General features: G+C 40.8%; 1 long non-coding RNA gene across 1 annotated transcript in view; it reads right to left on the reverse strand.

Moving 5' to 3' along the window:
- Positions 1–11,904: 11,904 nt before the first annotated feature.
- LOC139410902 (uncharacterized) overlaps positions 11,905–14,000 on the reverse strand; it is a 29,983-nt gene continuing 27,887 nt past the window's right edge. Inside the window, exon 4 of the long non-coding RNA XR_011634548.1 lies at positions 11,905–12,145. This is a non-coding gene — a long non-coding RNA (uncharacterized lncRNA). The remainder of the gene's footprint in view (positions 12,146–14,000) is intronic.

Raw genomic sequence — 14,000 nt, forward strand, 5'->3', positions numbered from 1 at the left:
TTGGTCCCCTGCCACATTTTGCATCCTAATTGGCTAAAGACAAAAACAACTCTAAGCTGGGATCCAGGAAAATTAAAGCAGTTATATACAATTAAAAACATTACATGACATTTCACAACAGATTTCATAACACATTGTGTTCCCTCAGGCCACTACTCTACTACAGTTCCACATACTGTATCTACAACACAAAATCCATGTGCAAGTTGAGGAGACTTGCACATTAAGTTGTGTGTATGCGTCTTTCTGTGCGTGCGTCACAGTCCTCGTTGTTCCTTAAGGTGTAGTTTTATCTTATCTAGTTTTTTCTGATGTTACTGCTTGCATGAGTTAATTTATGTGGAATAGAGTTCATGTAGTCATAACTCCATGTAGTACTGTGCGCCTTCGTCAGTGTGTTCTGGACTTGGGGAATGTGACGAGACCTCTGATGGCATGTCTTGTGGGGTATGAATGGGTGTCTGAGATGTGCTAGTAGTTTAAACAGACAGCTCTGTGCATTCAACATGTCAATACTTCTCACAAATACAAGTAGTGATGAAGTCAATTTCTCCTCTACTTTGAACGAGGAGAGATTGACATGCATATTATTAATGTTAGCTCTCTGTGTTGATTTAAGGGCCGGCCGTGCTGCCCTGTTCTGGCCAATTGTAATTTTCTCAAGTCCTTCTTTGTGGCACCTGATCACACGACTGGACAGTAGTCCAGGTGTGACAAAACTAGGGCCTGTAGGACCTACCTTTTTTTTGCGATCTTTAAAAAGCAGAGCTTTTTCCTGGTTTATTATGGACAGACCTCTCCCCATCATAGGTACTGTTGCATCAATATGTTTTGACCGTGACAGTTTACAATCCAGTGTTACTCCAAACAGTTTTGTCTCCTCAACTTGCTCATTATTCATTACAAGATTTAGTTGAGGTTTAGGGTTTAGTTAATGATTTGTCCAAAATACAATGCATATAGTTTTTGAAATATTTAGGACTAACTTATTTCTTGCCACCCATTCTTATACAGACTGCAGCTTTTTGTTAAGTGTTGCAGTGATTTTGACGTGTATAGTGTTGATTCATCAGCATACAGTTGAAGTCAGAAGTTTACATACACCTTAGCCAAATACATTTAAACTCAGTTTTCCACAATTCCTGACATTTAATCCTAGTAAAAATTCCCTGTCTTAGGTCAGTTAGGATCACCACTTTATTTTAAGAATGTGAAATGTCAGAATAATAGTAAAGATAATGTCACGACTTCCGCCGAAGTCGGTCCCTCTTCTTGTTCGGGCGGCATTCTGCGGTCGACGTCAACGGTCTTTTTGGTATCGCCGTCCACTTTTCATTTTCCATTTGTTTTGTCTTTTTCTACACACCTGGTTTCTATTCCCCAATTACATGTTCATTATTTAACCTTCTGTTTCCCACATGTTAGTGTGCGTGTTTATTGATTGTTCATGTCGGTTCTTGTCGGCTGGTTATGTTTGCTGGGTTATGTATTTACACCCGTTATTTTCGAGTGACCGGTATTTCTCCGCACCTTGAGTATTGTCTGTATACTGGTGCTATCGTGGAATTAAATACCTTGTATCTCTGCTCTCCTGCGCCTGATTCACTGCACCAGTTACCCACCGCCTGACAGATAATGATTTATTTCAGCTTTTAATTCTTTCATCACATTCCCAGTGGGTCAGACGTTTACATACACTCAATTAGTATTTGGTAGCATTGCCTTTAAATTGTTTAACTTGGGTCAAACGTTTTGGGTAGCCTTTCAAAAGCTTCCCACAATAAGTTGAGTGAATTTAGGCCCTTTCCTCCTGACAGAGCTGGTGTAACTGAGTCAGGTTTGTAGGCCTCCTTGCTCGCACACACTTTTTCAGTTCTGCCAACAAATCTTCTATAGGATTGAGGTCAGGGCTTTGTGATGGCCACTCCAATACCTTGACTTTGTTGTCCTTAAGCCATTTTGCCACAACTTTGGAAGTATGCTTGGGGTCATTGTTCATTTGGAAAACCCATTTTCAACCAAGTTTTAACCTCCTGACTGATGTCTTGAGATGTTGCTTTGATATATCCACATAATTTTTCTACGATGTCATCTATTTTGTGAAATGCACCAGTCCCTCCTGCAGCAAAGCACCCCCACAGCATGATGCTGCCACCACCGTGCTTCACGGTTGGGATGGGGTTCTTCGGCTTGCAAGCATCCCCCCCTTTTCCTCCAAACATAACAATGGTCATTATGGCCAAACAGTTCTATTGTTGTTTAATCAGACCAGAGGACATTTCTCCAAAAAGTACGATCTTTGTCCCCATGTGCAGTTGCAAACCGTAGTCTGCCTTTTTTTATGGTGGTATTGGAGCAGTGGCTTCTTCCTTGCTGAGCGACCTTTCAGGTTATGTCGATATAGGACTTGTTTTACTGTGGATATAGATACATTTGTGCCTGTTTCCTCCAGCATCTTCACAAGGTCCTTTGCTGCTGTTCTGGGATTGGTTTGCACTTTCGCACCAAAATGCGTTCATCTCTAGGAGATAGAACTAGTCTCCTTCCTGAGCGGTATGACAGCTGTGTGGTCCCATGGTGTTTATACTTGCGTACTATTGTTTGTACAGATGAACATGGTACCTTCGGGCGTTTGGAAATTGCTCCCAAGGATGAGCCAGGCTTGTGGAGGTCTACATTTTCTTTTCTGAGGTCTTGGCTGATTTCTTTTGATTTTCCCATGATGTCAAGCAGAGGCACTGAGTTGGAAGGTAAGGCCTTGAAATACATCCACAGGTACATCTCCAATTGACTCAAATAATATCAATTAGCCTATCAGAAGCTTCTAAAGCCATGACATAATTTTCTGGAATTTTTCAAGCTGTTTAAAGGCACAGTCAACATAGTGTATGTAAACCTCTGATCCACTGGAATTGTGATTATAAGTGAAATAATCTGTCTGTAAACAATTGTTAGAAAATTTACTTGTGTCATGCACAATGCAGATGTCCTAACCGACTTGCCAAAATTATAGTTTTTTAACAAGAAATTTGTGGAGTGGTTGAAACACTTCGGTTGGAGTCATTAAATCTTGTTTATGTAAACTTCCGACTTCAACTGTACATAGACACACAGGCTTTACTCAGAGCCTGTGACAGGTCATTAGTAAAGATTGAAAAAGTAAGTGCCCTAGACAGCTGCCCTGGGGAATGCCTGACTCTAGCTGGATTATGTTGGAGAGGCTTCCATTAAAGAACACCCTCTTTGTTCTGTTAGACAGGTGACTCTCAATCAAAAATATAGCAGAGAATGTAAAGCCATAACACATACGTTTTTCCAGCAACAGATTATGATCTGTAATGTCAAACAGGCCTGAGGGCACACACTTTCATATAGGCTTAGATTGATGGCAAATAGGAGTGGCAGTATTGTCCGCTATCATCCACAGTAATTTTTCATCCAAGTCGTCAGAACCAGGTGACTAGTCATTGTTGATAGACAGCAATAATGTTTTCACCTCTTCAACAATTACTTCAAAATTACAGTACTTGTCTTTCATTACAGTGCTTGTCTTTCATAATGTGGTCAGTTATGTATAGGTTCAGAATTTGTTGTTGTCATGTTTGATTTTTCTAATCTTGCCCATACATAAAAAAAATAAAGTAGTTTGCAATATCAGTGGGTTTTGTGAGGACTTGGACATCTGAGTCAATGAATGATGGAGCCGTGTTAGCCTTTTTGGCCAAAATGTCATTTAAGGTGCTCCAAAGATTTTACTATCATTCTTTATATCATTTATCTTTGTTTCATAGTACAAATGTATTCTTCTTTTTGTTCAGTTTAGTCACAAAATTTCTCAATTTTACAGTATGTTTGCCAATCATCTGTGCAGCCAGACTTATTTGCCATTCCTTTTGCCTCATCACTCTCAAACTTACAATTTTTCAATGAACAGTATTTACAGTCATTTTCTTAATGGGTGCATGCTTATTAGTAACTACAATAAGCCATTTCATAAATGCGTCAATGCATTGTCTGGTTGCTTCTACACACCACAGACCATCAAATATTATTTACATCTTCAACATAGGAATCACTACGAAACATCTTGTACATCTTGACCTCTTATACACTTTGGAACTTTGGTGTTCCTCGATATGGCTACTATATTATGATCACTACATCTGATGGATTTGGATACTGATTTAGATCAGATTTCTGCATCGTTAGTAAAGATATGATCAATACATGTGGATGATTTCATTCCTGTGCTGTTTGTAAATACCCAGACTGAACCATGTTGCAGGCACTGGTTACAGTTTGAAGCTTTTTCTTGAGTGGGCAGCTAGATGAAAGCCAGTCAATATTTATATCACCCAGAAAATATATCTTTCTGTTGATCACATACATTATCAAGCATTTCACAGTGTCATTTCACTTGTGACAGAAGTGCGCAATGTTTGCAGTGCCACACATTGATTTCTATGCAACCAGTTTCCCCAAGTGATGTCACAGAGCAATTGACAGAAATTCAACTGTTTTTTTTTTAGAAAGGAGTGGCTCTTAATCCATGATTGGAGATTTTATTTCTGAGGCTCCATATTGGTCATCACTAGTTACCACAGCCACAAAGTCATAAACCCTGCCTATTTCTACCTTTTCTCTTCTTAAAATCAGATGTTAAACCTAACCTTAACCACACTGCTAATCTTATGCTTAACTCTAACCTTAAATTAAGACCATACATTTTTACGATATAGCTTTGTGTCTGTGGTAACTAGTGAAAACCCTCTGTATGCGTGAGTGCACAAATTCTCATAGCATCTCCCAGGAATTTGGGATCTCATTTTCTCATCCTGAAACCAGATTAGATAGATACCAGTAGTTAAAGGTCAGGGCTGAGGAAGATGGCGGATGTTTTGTTAGAAACGGCTGGCATATCGAGTGGAGATGAGAGTGAGAAGGAATGGATTACAGTGGCAAACGAGAAGGGAAATAAGAGAAGTAAAGTGGTCGTGGAATCTAGTAAATCCAAGCCTTGTTCTGACAATTTTTATTGTTGGAGTGAGGGTTTTGGACTGATGGTGTTATCTGGGAGATCTGTTTGACATCTCAATGAAAATCATAGATCTGTTGTATGAGTTTGCGTCAGTGGGGATAGCAAGAAGTGGGTTTATTATTATTGTGTGTTCAAGGAGCAGAAGGAGTGTGCTTTGCACTTTAAAAAAATATATCAGATTGGAACGTGTCATGTGGATCTGCGAAGCAGGGTGCCTATCAAAGGGTTTATTCCAAACGTTGTAAATTGTTGGTTATCTGCATGAACTCAGTCTTCACTATGAGTCATCCATACATCAATTGTCTTAAATCATTTATTTATTACTAACTAAGTAATTCACAGAAATGCATAAACAAACTAACAAACAAGGTAAATGTGGTTACATGAAATGAGAATGTGCCCTAGTGGGCTAAACCGGCATGGCGGCTTGTTAGACAAAAGGGGAAGTGGGGGTCGACTAAGAAGTCACGACAAAGTGATAATTCTAACAATTGAAATGCTAATCCTTTGCACATGAACGCTCACTCATTCGGGAACAATTGCAATCAATATATATATTTATGCTCAGTGTGTCGTCTTGATCGCTGGTTTTGGGGAAAATAATAAAGAAGAAAAATACTTTTAAAATGTTTAAAAAATATATATATATATGGGGGATTGGAAAAGATGCAGACAATTACATTGTTAGAAGCCACAATATATCTGCAATATTAAAGCTGATCAACCACCTAACTAAAAAAGTGTTCGCACCCCTAATTTTTACAGTCTGAATTGAACATTTATTAAATTGAGATTTTGTGTCACTGGCCTGCACACAATATCTCTTAATGTCAAAGTGAATTATGTTTTTCGAAATGTTCACAAATTAATACAACATTTAAACCTGAAATAGCTTGTCATTAAGTATTCAAGCCTTTTGTGATGGCAAGCGTAAATAAGTTAATGAGTTAAGTTAAAATATGTGCTTAACAAGTCACACAATAAGTTGCATCGACTCACTGTGTAAAATAATAGTTTTTACATTATTTCTGAATGACTACCTTATCTCTGTACCCCACACATACCAGTGTCTGTAAGGTCCCTCATTCGAGCAGTGAATTTCCAAGTATGGTGATGGCTGCATCATGTTATGGGTATGCTTGTCATCGGCAAGAACCAGAGAGGTTTTTTTAATAAAAATAAATAGAGCTTAGCACAGGAAAAATCCTAGAGGATAACCTGGTTCAGTCTGCTTTCAAACAGACACTGGGAGACACATGTACCTTTCAGCAGGACAGTAACCTAAAAAGGTGAAACATACACTGGAGTTGCTTACCAAGACATCATTGAATGTTCCTGAGTGGCCTAGTTATCATTTTTTATTAAATCAGCTTAAAATCTATGGCAAGACTTGAAAATGACTGTCTAGCAATGATCAACAACCAATTTGACAGAGCTTGAAGAATGTAAAAAAGAATAATGTGCAAATTTTGTACAATCCAGGTGTGCAAAGCTCTTGGAGACTTACCCAGAAAGACTCACAGCTGTAATCACTGCCAAAGGTGATTCTAACATGTATTGACTAAGGGATGTGAATAATTATGTCAATTAAATATTTATGTATTTAATTATCAATACATTTGCAAATATTTATGGTGTATTGTGTAGATGGGTGAGGGAAAAAAATGATAATTTCATCAATTTTGAATTCAGGCTGTAACACAACCAAATCTGTAATAAGTCAAGGGGTGTGAATACTTTCCGAAGGCACTCTACCTCCTACCTATATATAAACTGACTCGTCATTGTTCATTATCAGGCTTGCAGCCAATGTGTCGTCAGCAAACTTGATGATGGAGTTGGTGTCGTGCAAAGCCACACAGTCGTGGGTGAACAGGGAGTACAGCAGAGGACTGAAGACAAATACCTGGGTTCCCATGTGTTAAGAGTCAGTGTGGAGGAGATCTTGTTGCCAATCTATACAGCCTGTGGTCTGCCCGTTTAGGAAGTCCAGGATGCAGTTGCACGGGGTGGTGTCCAGACCCAGGTCTCTGATCTTGGTGTTGAGCTTGGGAGGGAATAATAGTGTTGAACACTGAACTGTGGTAAATAAACAACATTCTCACATAGGTGTTTCTCTTGTCTAGATGTGTTATGGCCACGTGAATAGCAATGGAAGTGGCATCTTCCGTGGACCTGTTGGAGCAGTAGGCAAATTGGAGTGGGTCCGGTGTGCCTGGCATGCTGGCCTTGAAGTGGGCCATGACCAGCCTCTTAAAGCACTTCATGATGACAGAGGTGAGTGCGACGGGGCGATAGTCATTGGGCATGTCACCTTGTTTTTCTTGGGCACTGGGATGATGGTGGTCTCCTTTAATTAAAACCTCTACAGGATTGGTGGGTCCCCCGCGGGACGGTTGAGCTAACAAAGGCTAATGTGATTAGCATGAGATTGTAAGTAACAAGAACATTTCCCAGGACATATCTGATATTGGCAGAAAGCTTATGTTCTCGTTAATCTAACTGCACTGTCCAATTTATAGTAGCTGTTAATGTGAAATAACACCATGCTATTGTTTGAGGAGAGTGCACAGTTATGAACTTGAAAATGTATTAATAAACCGATTAGGCACATTTGGGCAGTCTTGATACAACATTTTGAACAGAAATGCAATGGGTCATTGGATCAGTCTAAAACTTTGCACATACTCTGCTGCCATCTAGTGGCCAAAATCTAAAGTGTGCCTCGGCTGGCATAATGCATTATGGCCTTTCTCTTGCATTTCAAAGATGGTGCCAAAAAAAATACAAAAAAAATGCATGTTTTTTTCTTTGTATTATCTTTTACCAGATCTAATGTGTTATTCTCCTACATTAATTTAACATTTCCATAAACTTCAAATTGTATTCTTTAAAATGGTATCAAGAACATGCATATCCTTGCTTCAGGTCCTGAGCTACAGGCAGATCGATTTGGGTATGTAATTTTAAGTGAAAATTGAAAAAAAGGAGTGGATCCTTAAAAGCAAGTGGGTACTACAGCTTGGAACAGGAACAGCTTGAAGATGTCAGCTAAGACTTCCACCAGCTGGTCAGCACACACTGAGTACGCGGCCAAGGATGCCACCTGGGCCAGCAACTTTGCAAGTATTCACTCTTTTGAGAGTCCTTCTGGGTGAGAAGATTGCATGGAGAAGATCCTTGCTGGCTAATGATCTTGTACAGTTCGCTGAGTGCCGCCTTAGTGTTTGCTTGTGGCGGTATGTGCAAAGCTGTTATAATAACACACATGAATTCCCTCTGAATTTTAGCATCAGAAACTCCAGGTTGGGTTAACAGGAGCTCGCAATGTTTTCAACTTTGGTACACAAGGATTTGATTATGATGAAATATACCCCTGCCCCCGACTCTTAACCGAAGCCACCGTGCGATCCATTCGGAATATGGAGCCTTCTGGTTGAATAGCAGAGTTGAATGTATTGTCCTTAAGCCATGTCTCAGTAAACACAAAGACACAGCATTCCCTGATGTCCCTCTGCGAATATAGCCTTGCTCTGAGTTCAAAGTTTATCTGAGTTCACAAAGTTTACAATGGAAACTGATGCAACCCTGCTGGCTATGTGGCTAGCTACATGACCAGTGGTGCCAGTGAGGTCCATATGAGATTCAAGGCTCTAATAAGTGCCATCATGCAGAAATAGCAAAGAAAATAATGTTTGATGAGCTAGCTAAGTTAGCTAGCAAGGTATACCGATTAACAAAGAGGATGCTAGCTAGCTTAATTTGAATGCATGGCAGGACCAGTTTTGTCAAAGATAGATGGTAGACTGTCTTTGGTGTTGTGTCATCATTCAACCAGGATGAACTGTTGGCAAAAATGCCGGCACATACACATATGCAGCGCTCATGCAATGCAATGATCTTTTATTATCTGTAGTTAGTAGTTAGTATACAGTCAGTACACAAACTCACATAGCTATGAGCGAGCATGTTGAAAACAGTAAAGTAGCTAGCTATATGTGTTATCATCTCCATACATCTTGCATTTGCATAAAAAATACATACGACAAAATACACTATATGTCCAAAAGTATGCGGACACCCTTTCAAATGAGTAGATTCGGCTATTTCAGACAGAAACATGTATAAAATCGAGCATACAGCCATGCAATCGCCATAGATAAACATTGGCAGCAGAATGGCCTTACCCGAAAAGCTCAGTGACTTTCAGCGTGGCACCGTCATAGGATGCCACCTTTCCAGTAAGTCAGTACTTCAAATTTCTGCTCTGCATAGCTGCCCCGGTCAACTCTAAGTGCTGTTATTGTGAAGTGTAGGCCATACAAACTCACAGAACAGGACTTCAGAGTGCTAAAGTGCGTAGCGAGCAAAACATTGTTTGCAACACTCAGTTGTAACTCTCCCTACCGAGTTCCAAACTTCCTCTGGAAGCAAAATCAGCACAAGGACTGTTCGCCGGGAGCTTCATGAAATGGGTTTCCATGGCCGAGCAGCCGCACACAAGCCTAAGATCACCATGCGCAATGCCAAGCGTCGGCTGGAGTGGTGTAAAGCTTGCCGCCATTGGACTCTGGAGCAGTGGAAAGGCATTCTCTGGAATGATCAATCTTCACCATCTGGCAGTCCGATGGATGAATTTGGGTTTGGCGGATGCCAGGAGAACGCTACCTGCCCGAATGCATATTGCCAACTGTAAAGTTTGTTGGAGGAGGAATAATGATCTGGTGCTGTTTTTCATGGTTCAGGCTAGGCCCCTTAGTGAAGGGAAATCTTAACGCTACAGAATACAATGGCATTCTAGACGATTAATTGTAGGATCAATTGTAACGCCGACTACAAGCTAGGCCGAATTGCCCAACACCAGTGCCCGACCTCACTAATGCTCTTGTGGCCGAATGGAAGTAAGTCCCCACAGCAATGTTCCAAAATCTAGTGGAAAGCCTTCCCAGAAGAGTTGACACTGTTATAGCAACAAAGGAGGGACAAACTCCATATTAATGCCCATGATTTTGGAATGAGATGTTCGACGAGCAAGTGTCCACACACTTTTGTTCATATAGTGTATCTCTCAATACATTGCGTATTAGTCCACAACATCTCTGACATTTGGCTCGTAGCTCTTGCACAGGAAAGAAGTGGAGACCGTTTTCAGGGACCTACCAAATCACAATAAACAGTGAACAGCGAGGGGATGGTTTGGGAGATGGTTTGGGAGAAACAACCATACGACCGACCACTAGGTGTCATTGAATACCCACAGATCAAATAAAATTGATTTCAACAGTACTCGATAGAGTCCACTAGTTTTCTACACTGGTGTAAAATGTCACTATTGCATATCATTTGTATATTAACATATCTGGGACATTTTGGAGAACACTTATGGATCTATTAGACACATACATGCATACATCTATGTATTTTCTCTGTCAACTGATTTGCATTTCTGGATTGAGGTGGGGTTAACTAAATGAGAAATGGCAATCCAGGGGAAATGGAAATACAACATACATTGTGATATCAAATTACCTTCTTACATTTTAAGATGGGGGATGCAACCAAGCCCACGTGAAACCATTCATGAAAACAAATGATCTGAAGTACTTAGGCCCTTACCAGCTGACTATAAGAAACAACAATTATTATAGATACCCCAAAATAGATTGATTGGACTTGTCATTCTCACAGTGTTGATGAAATACCAAGTGTGTTTTTTTCTTAATATGGGTATACGAGGACATCTTGTGGTCATAGGGTTTTCCTCAGTCACTAGCTATCATAAAAGTGTATCCCCCTTCACAAGCTCGATTTTGAGCGTGTCCCCTTTCCTATGCAAACATTTGCATGCACTTGCATGAAATGCAATGAGATATATTTGACGCAGGTATTTACTTTGCAACATGTATTTTCATTGAGTAGATCAAACAAATATGACCGTACTGTTTTTGTACCCCTCTTCTAGCTAGCTACTGTAGATGGGTCAGTCCAGTCCCAGAGGCAGTCCGTTCTGCATGCCTTCGTGACTTCGATACAATGTGTCGTCATGCATTTATGCATGCAGACTGCTGATAACTGTCATAGCTACCTTGCTAGCTAATTTAGCTAGCTCATCAACCAGTATTTTATTAGCTATTTCTGTACGATGGCACTTATTAGAGCCTTAGAGCACCACTGGTCATCTAGCTAGCCGTTAGCCAGCAGGTTTATCGGTTTCCATTGGACTAGGAGAACATTTGACATGCTGTAATGGTGCGAATACATGCCCTCAGTTGATGAGATCATAAAAAATGTCCCTCTTAAGTACCCCTCAAAAAACCTAATTTAATTACAGCTAAGTGTTCAACACAGTTCCGTCTGTTATCTTAGCTAGCTAGCTAATGCCGATACACCATAGTCGTGGGTCTGCAAAATCAAGCAAATAGTATAGTACGGAACTCATGACAAAATCATGTTTTGACATTATAGTGGCTATTGATATTTTGCTTGTTTTGCTTGTACTTTGCGAAAAGCATTTTTGGGATATTTAACTCTGTTGTAACTACCGGTATGTATTTAATCTGGTTTCGGCAGGAAGAAATTAGTGAAGTGCCAATTTCCCTCAAGAATTTGCGCACTCACGGCTACGGAGACTCAGAAATAAAAGATCCAGTCACGGATTAGGAGCCACTCCAATTTTTTAAATGTGAAATTAGATTACTATTGTTTGTGAACAGGCTACTGGGTGGTTGTTGAGTTGTTTTGTAACAATTGTTTGCTATCACGTTTTAAGGTATGACCCAGGTGCAGACAGTGTTGAAGAAACCAAAGTTTATTCTTTAAACAGGGACAGGCAAACAACAGGTCAAGGTAGGCAGGGGTCAATAATCCAGAGAGGGTAAGGCACCGGCAGGCGGGCTCAGGGTCAGGCAGAGGTCGGTAATCCAGGGCGGGCTCAGGGTCAGGGCAGGCAGAACGGTCAGAACCCGGAAACTAGAAAACAGGAGCAAGGAACAGGCCAGAGCAGGGAAACAAAACGCTGGTAGGTTCTACAAACAGAACGAACTGGCAACAGACAAACAGAGAACACAGGTATAAATACACAGAGGTAATGGGGAAGATGGGTGACACCTGGAGGGGGTGGAGACAAGCACAAGACAGGTGAAACAGATCAGGGCGTGACAGTTTGCCCTGTTAAAATGTTTCATATACACCCTTTAATCTGGTAAACTATAACATGGAGAGAGGATGTTTGATGTTTATGTTTCATCACTACTCATTGACTACAGCTCAGCGTTCTACACCATAGTGCCCTCAAAGCTCATCAATAAGCTAAGAACCCTGGGACTAAACACCTCCCTCTGCCACTGGATCCTGGACTTCCTGACGGGCCGCCCCCAGGTGCTAAGGGTCGGTAACAACACATCAGCCATGCTGATCCTCAACACAGGGACCTCTCAGGGGTGCGTGCTCAGTCCCCTCCTGTACTCCCTGTTCACTCATGACTGCACGGCCAGGCACAACTCTAACACCATCATTAAGTTTGCAGATGACACAGCAGTGGTAGGCCTGATCACAGACAACGACGAGACAGCCTCTAGGGAGGAGACCAGAGACCTGGCCGTGTGGTGCCAGGACAACAACCTCTCCCTTAACGTGATCAAGACTAAGGAGATGATTGTGGACTACAGGAATAGGAGGACTGAGCACGCCTCCATTCTCATCGACGGGGTTGCAGTGGAGCAGGTTGAGAGCTTCAAGTTCATTGGTGCCCACATCACCAACAAACTAACATGATCCAAGCACACCAAGACAGTTGTGAAGAAGGCATGACAAAACCTATTCCCCCTCTGACTGAAAAGACTTGGGATGGGTCCTCAGAAGGTTCTACAGCTTCACCATCGAGAGCATCATGACTGGTTGCATCGCTGCCTGGTATGGCAACTTCTCAGCCTCCGACTGCAAGGCACTACAGAGGGTAATATTATCATCTATGCATGGTCACTTTAATAACTCCACCTACATGTACATATTACCTCAACTAACCGGTGCCCCAGCACATTGGCTCTGTACCGGTACCCCCCCTGTATATAGTCCCGCTATTGTTATTTTACTGCTGCTCTGTAATTACTTGTTACTTTTATTTCTTATTCTTATCTGTATTTTTTAAAAACTGCATTGTTGGTTAGGGGCTCGTAAGTAAGCATTTCACTGTAAGGTCTACAGCTGTTGTATTTGGCGCATGTGACTAATAACATTTTATTTTATTTGATATCATTTAGGGACCTATTCCCTGTCAGGAAATCTTCTACATCTGTATTTATACAATAAATGCAATGCTTCTAAAGCAGGGCCAATCAGCACATACTTGAGCAGATGGATTTGACTTGTTGAGCTTCACCTGCAAGAGGTTCAATCTCTAATGACTGTAGCCATTTTTCAGAACCAAATGATTTACACAGGAACAGCCCATGACCTGACATTCCTTTCGTGTCTAAAGAATCTGAAATCTTAGGGAGAGGGGAAACAGCATGTCTAATAGCAGCTGGTTTCTAACTTGGTGACAGATACACTGCATAAAGTGCCTTTTGAGTGGCATGGTGAATAGTTATATTGTGCTTGAGGTTAAAGGAGAACATTTGATATGTAATAATGCGATGACATGCTCTAAATTGATAAGATCCCCTCAAAAACCTAATGTAAGTGTACAACACAGTTCAGTCTCTTCCAAAGCCGCGAACACACACCTCAGAAAAAGGAAACGGAGAAATCAACAGAGTAGAAAATCGAATGCAGATTTCCCTGCTGCATAGGCTATTATCCAAGAAAGACCATGATGGCCTCCCGGGTAGCGCAATGAGCTTGTTTTGACTACTGAGGATTATTTAAAGTATACAGAACAGAACACTTAAACATCATGGTCTTTCTTTTTATTTTATTTTTTAATTTTACTCCCTTTTTCTCCCCAATTTTGTGGTATCCAATT

Source organism: Oncorhynchus clarkii, chromosome 6 (genome assembly GCF_045791955.1).
Source record: "Oncorhynchus clarkii lewisi isolate Uvic-CL-2024 chromosome 6, UVic_Ocla_1.0, whole genome shotgun sequence".
In the NCBI taxonomy this organism is placed as follows: Eukaryota; Metazoa; Chordata; class Actinopteri; order Salmoniformes; family Salmonidae; genus Oncorhynchus; species Oncorhynchus clarkii.